Source organism: Haliaeetus albicilla, chromosome 8, assembly GCF_947461875.1.
Source record: "Haliaeetus albicilla chromosome 8, bHalAlb1.1, whole genome shotgun sequence".
Classification (NCBI taxonomy): Eukaryota; Metazoa; Chordata; class Aves; order Accipitriformes; family Accipitridae; genus Haliaeetus; species Haliaeetus albicilla.
The window spans coordinates 13,741,561-13,748,645 of record NC_091490.1 but is presented as its reverse complement, the minus strand read 5'-3'; positions in this window follow the sequence as shown (position 1 = coordinate 13,748,645).

Sequence of the window (7,085 nt, the reverse complement as noted above, 5' to 3'; positions counted from 1 at the left end):
GGTACCAGTGATTTTCTTTTTTTTTTTTTTTTTTTTTTTGGTAATCAATAAAACTGTTATACATCATATGGCCAAAACACAGTTCCCATGGGACCAAACCAGAAACTCACTTAATATATTACATTTACACTTCACTTTTGAGACCAGTCAATTAGTCATTAAATATATGTGCATTAATTTTGTTTCGTTCAGGTTTCCTAAACAAAATATCCTGCAGCACTAAATAAATGCCATCAGATCAGCACTTTTTTCTTCATCAGCCAAAACAAACCTTCTTGAACAACTATCTGTGGATAGATCTGAGAGGAACTATTTTTCAAAAACTAGCATTGACTAGCATTAATTACATTCCATAGAAACTATATTCCAGTATGTTCTTGTCAGTTCTGTTTTTCCACTGAGTTCTGTGTTAGACAGACAGGCCTATAATTCCCTACGCCACCACCCTTTCAAAGTACTGGTCTAACATATTCCCAGCATGCAAATATTTCAAGGGTTCTTAGAGGCCCGAAATGTCCTTTACAGCTGTTTTAAAACTCCAGTACAACTCATCCAAATATGCAGATTCATTCAGTTGGTTTTAGTGGCTACTATTTATAAAATTTTCCCAACTACAGTTGTAATGGAGAATGTTTCATCATCATCCTATGGTATAATTACATCATCTGATTATTTCTCTATATACAGAACAGAAATATTTAATGAAGTCTTCCAATTGGTTTTGTTATATCTATGCAAGCATATTCCAATAATATTGTTAGCATCCTTTTCTTTCTTCTGTTCAGAAAAACAGCTCTTTTAAATGCAGTTCCATCAGTCTGACCATTGGGTTTTACATAATTTTATTTCCCTTCTCATTTTTTTACATTTCTTAAATCTCCCGCATATATTTCTTGCAGCTTCTAGTATTTGTTATAGATGTTTTTCTTATTCTTACGTATCTTTATTTTCAGGCCAAATTGCTTTTTAGTCAGTGCTGTCTTCTTCTTTTTTCAGTCATAGTTTGTTAGTGTTTTGGCTGTTTTTTTAGCATTTCTTAAATAATTCCCAGTTATCATGCATATTTTTCTATTTAAGTCTTTATCCTTGATCTGGCTCATAATAATTAGATAGTATGAGGATATTGTACAGGCATTATATAACTTAATAAATTCAAGGTTACCACCTCAGGAAGTCCTTAAGCCTCTGCGAGATGGAAGGCAGGAGATCCTGTTGAGGTTTTCCTTTCCTTGTTCTTTCCTTCTCCCTCAGTCCCTAAGATGGCTGGTCACTACTGGTGAGAACACAGACTGGCGGCTTACACAGTCTTGCAGTCTGATCCATTACAGCTTCTTGGTGCTTTTTGCTTTTCTTTTATGTCACTTAAACTGAAATTCCGCCCCCCGCCCCAGTGTTATAGAAATTGCTTTTGGGGAGGATTATTTTATTTTCCTCAGTTACCTTTCTTCAGTAAATTATTAATAAATACTCCAAATAATTTCATACTGAATTTTCAATGGCTTAGAAATGCAGTACTATTTTTTTCCAGTAAAGTCTTAATTTCCTTGCCTTTTCATCCTAAGGGTCCAGCCACAGATTTTAAGGTTCTAATCTATGAATTGTCCCCAAATAGATACTGACAGAAAGCAATTTCATTTTATCTCGTTTACTCTTTATGAACTAAGGAACTAAGGAAATTCAGGTAGCTGTAGAAAAAAAAAAGAAAAAAAAACCACAAAGAAACACAGCAAAATTCAGTTAATGAAATAGGCTTGAACTGAATAATTACTTGTGGGCAGTGGTGGGGGGAATAGAAAAGAATTCAAGCACAGCTATTAGACTTCGTCTTGGGAATGCTATGGAGCATAAGATTGTCAGAAAGTATGAGTCCCTGCTACTTATCAATTGAGTTTTATTTCAGTGGTATAATGGACCAGTGCCTTACGACATTATTTCTATAACCTGTTATTCAGCCATACAGTGAAAATCTTCCCTTGATACAAAGTACAGCTCTTGAAAAGATAAGCCTCTTGATTTATTTTTTTTTAATAGAAAGCTAAATGAATTGAAAGTAATACCAACTTCCTATATGAAGAGCTTAGAAGAGTCATATCATGATTTCAGGGATTGCTCACAGTGAGAAACCTTCAACACTTTTTGATACTTGTATCTTTACAGTGGCACAACACATTGTGATGTCAAGTCATAGGGAAAAAGGTGCAACTTAGTTTGATATAATTTTTTTTTAACCTAGGGTCAAGAAGGATTCCCAACTGGGCTTTTTTTCAAGTAGGAGAGGGCCCACAGGAAATTTACAAATACAGATTTTTGTTTCACTGTAGTCAAACAAAAGTACTATTAATTTTGGTCAGGCTGTACATGTATGCCAAAGAATAAAATAAATGTTAAGAAAAAAAATCTTGTTCTGTGACGTGGCACTTTTTTTATAATTAGGATTCACAATGGAATAACGTTGGCATGTGCTCTTGTTGAGAGTGATTATGGCAATAACTAGTGTTCTGGTAAAAAGAGTCACCTATTTCCATATTCAGTGTGTATTCAGTATTTGCGACAAAGTAGTAGCTGTCAAAATGTTGGTTAGCCACTGGTGTTTGTTGTTTCATTGTTAAAGAACTTAGTTTCTTTAGAGCTAAAGCTCTGTTTGTTTTTCATATTTCATAATAAAGTGGGAAATGACTGTCCAAACCCTCTTTTCTAAACACAGGAAGGCTGTAACTTAGGCAGGTATTGACTCACAACTCTGAATTCTATAGTAAGGAACAAATTTTTGGGGGGGGGGAATTTTAGTTTTGATTGACATAAGTCATTTTTCAGTGATCTAAGGTTCCTGAACTCATCCTTTTGTTCTTGCATCGCAATGAATAGAACGCAATATAGAGATTAAAATATGCATATTAATTAGATAAAAATCAGAATATAGAACAAGGGCAAGTAAAGAAATTGCATCTTAAGATACAATGAGATGAGTTGAGAGACATGAGAGAAACTGGCAAATGTTTTAACCATGGAAATGTTTAAATGTTAATTCGAAATTCATCCTGACTTTCTGCTGACGTACAGGAACATTGCCTGAATTTAGTCACCAACTTCAATGAATGCTTTCTTGACAGTATAACAAATGAGAATTGGAACAAACACCTGTTTTCAGTAGAAGATGACACCCTGCCAGATGGCTTATTAGCAAAGATAACAGAACAGTTGATGAAACTGTCATATGATGGTTGAACTTGAACTCGGATTCAACAAAGCATGGGTTGAAAACTTTTGGCTAAATGGAAGAAAAGAGTTTAGCCTGATATTGGGTAGAGCCTGATGCTGAATAGTTTTTAACATTTGAAATTACTAATAATCATCAGCACTTCTTGAATCACCAAGACTTTTTTTTTTCCTGTCATGCTATCCAATAAAACTGAGTAGTTGTTCAACTGCAGCGCTGAACAGGACCCTTGGCCCTGTCTCACTAATATCTCTTAAGAGATGAGGCAGTTGTGTTCTGGAAAGCAAATAAGCCCTGGCTGGATGTTGGAGTCATGACACAAGGCAGGGTTCAGGAGAAGCTTGTTAAGGACAGCTGTTTTCAGGAGAAGTCCTTACAAAGTTCTGGTCCTATGTGAGCTTGTCTCAAGAGGCAGTTTACTATAAAATGACACAGCTGTACAAGTGACAAACTCTGTGGCTTTCATATTTATTCATAGATGTTCAGGAAAAAAAATTAAATATTATTTTGACTCTTGTGTATTTGAAAAAGTGATCCCTTACTTCTTCAAATGTTTTTCCTTGTATATTCTGGATCTTAGTGGATTCATGAAGCAAGCCTTGCCAGTATCTTTTATTTCCTTTTATTCAAGTTATCTTATAGAACTGGAATCACTCATATGTTCCTTGTCCTGATTTACTAAAAAATTTGAAAGTATGGCTGTCTCGAAGTTTGCAGTCTTAAAAATATCTTTCACAGCTCTCAGACTACACTGGGACAGTGAGAAACTAAGATGTTATTAACTTTACCATGTGCTTGAATACTTTGTATCTGATAAATCAGAAATGAATTTAGTAGCAATAATGCCAAGCAAGTAATTTTTTTTTCCCTGTAGTGGGTATATTCTGTATAACAAATGGATCGGATTCAGGCATTTTGCTATAGTCTTTACTGTTGCTTTTGTTGCTGGCTTATAGCTGAGTTGGTACTATTTGGAAAAGATTTGAATATTCAAAGATCTCTTAAATTACTTCTTTCTCTACATTATCCAGCTAAATCACCCCCACATCAGTTTTGGACAGAATTTTTTAAATTACCCTGTAGTGTAGCTGCCATTTTATTGTTCTGTATAAGTTGATTGACAGTTAATGATATTCTGCTACATTTTCCTGGCTTTCTGCTGAAACTTTTTATTCCCTCAGCCTCTGGGCTAGAGAAAAGAGAATCATGACTTGTAGAGGTAGAGCGTACAGCTCTCCTAGCTGACTTCTTTTATGGAAACAGCATTATGAGCAATTTCTGGGAAAAAGACTGATTTTATCATTCAATATTACTAATGCACACACAGACATACTCCCCTTCCAAAACAAAATTCTCATTTATGAACCTATGAAGATCTCCTCTGAGAGAGAAAATACATTTGATTTCTAGAATTCTGAGCAGATGAATAGCCTAATGGATGAATTTATTTCACAAAAGGATTTGAAAACCAACATGACAAATTTAGATCATCATAACTAGATATAGAATTACTGGAGGAAATGGAAAAGATGGTTTATACTGTTCAGGTTCCTAGATGAGGATATAAGGCAGGCAAAGTATGTTCGGCCTCCTTAATTTTAAATACTCTTTTAGAATCTTGTGATAAAAATCCATCCATGGAATAGAATCTGTATTAAAAATGCTTCTCATAATATGATAATATATAACAATCAAAAAAATTGAAATTGTTTTCCTTATCTTGTGGAAATATGCAGGCAAACAGAATCAGATGAAAAAGCAAAAATGAATATACATAAACGTAGCAACACCCAAAATTTCTGAATAGGGTTGGAAGTATCCCGGTTTCAAGATGACATTAAATTAACACGGAATGCTTTGAGATGCTTCAGTAAGAGGTGCTTTACAGATGCAAAGCATTTATTGTGTTTATATTTAACAAAGTAAAATGTTTATCATCTTTATTCCAAAGCTAAGTAGCAAGTACAGTTAGGTACCCTTGACCTCATATAATGATTTTGATGTCATTATTCTGAAAAGGATAATCTTAATTTGCTCTTTTTAAGGTACTGTGTGTGAAACTTCAATCTGGAATTCTTGCAGTCCATAAAAATAGAGCATACATTTCTGTACCTGCTAAATACACATATTTTATTTTTCTTGAGATAGATATTTAATATGAACATGCAGCCAAAGTGCAAGATTTTTTTTCCCAGCATTTACATAATGTTATAATGAGAGAAATTTTGTTTAAGGAAATCCTTGAGAACTATCAGAGTTAAAGTGCAGGAAGGTGATTTTCACTGAGATAATACTTTTACAAATGCATCCATTAAGACACTGATTAGCTGAAACTGATTGAGTGATTGGTGTCTTTTCTCCATATAAAAATCAATCACCTCGAATGAACATGTAAATTTGAATGCCTATCTTAAAAATGTAAAAGGTCATTAACTGCAGTAAATATAGCTTTTACATTTTCGTGTAATATATATTTAGCAGCTAAAACAATTAGTTCAGGTCATAGAACAGCACAGATACATAGAAAAACAGGCACATATTCATCTATTAATAATTCCTGTTATCACTAGGACTTTTTCTTGATGGTCTCTTTCAGTTAGAAAAATCTCATCAGGATACACCCCTTAACACAAAGATAAAGACAGGTAAAAAGAAAGCATTTGGATTTTTTTTATTCATGAGAGAGTTGCAGAACAATATAGAAAAACTTCCATTGATTTCATAACTGAATGCATTCTCATGTGGACAGTTGTCCTCAGTTTGCACAATATCCTGGTCAATTTAGGCCACACCATTTGGCTTTTAAGAAAGAAAGTATTTGGGGGATTGCCTAGTAACCAGTTTACTTTCTTGCTGAATGTGTTATTTGGTTTCATCTAGACTTTCTGCTTAGTAATAGCCCATTTAATTTTTTAAGTAAAATTCCACCTTGCACTGAGTGCCAGCACTGTAATGGTGAAAAGGCCTTTTACTGACCTTCTGCACAGAAGGAAATTTCAACAAGACTGCATTTTTATAAATCATAGCAAAATCTGGCTCCCAAGCATTACGGTTTCAATTTATGAAGTCATTCTGGCATTTCTACTTGGGAACAGTTTCCAGTAAATATGCTCAAAGTAATATGTACTTTTAATTTCACAGAGTATGGAGTTAGAATTTATAGTATGTTGAAGGATACTCCATGCTTAGTTCAGCATGAGTACTTTCCACCTGATACATAGCAGCTTTTACAGTAGTCTGCTAACTGAAACTGAACAGGGAGCCCAACACTCTGGTTTACACAGTTTGAGTAGTCAGGGAAATTATTAAGGTTTGCTGATCCACTGCCACTTTCATTCAGAGCCTAGCAGCTACTCCAGAAAGTACAAGCGAGCTTTTGTCTAAAAATTTTTTGGGGTGTTTTGATCTACTCTATCCCATAACTCCTGGAAAAACAGAAATAATCATGCACATTTACACTTTTAAAAATTAAATTATTCCTTTGGTTGAAAATATTTCTTTAAATTTCTTAATGGCCTATTTTTGTATTTGTCTTAAATTTTGCTTCTTGAGTGCAATCTTCCACTAATCAGTTCTAACAACATTTCAGTACTCATCACAGAGTGATCTACATAACCTCTCCTGGCAATTTACTGCATTCAGTTTTAGTCACTGTTCAAATATGTAATGTTAATTAATGTTATTGTACTTGGTGTATGAGTAACCTTTTTTAAAGTTGACTCAGTGCTCACTGTAGATCTTATTTCTAAATACAATTTTCATAATATTAAATCTAGTATTTTTTCAGGTAAAGCTGATGTGCATTCAGCCTTTAATTTTCAAAACTTGTAGTCCTCAGCGGAGTAAGAAAACCCTTGCTTGCAAATGA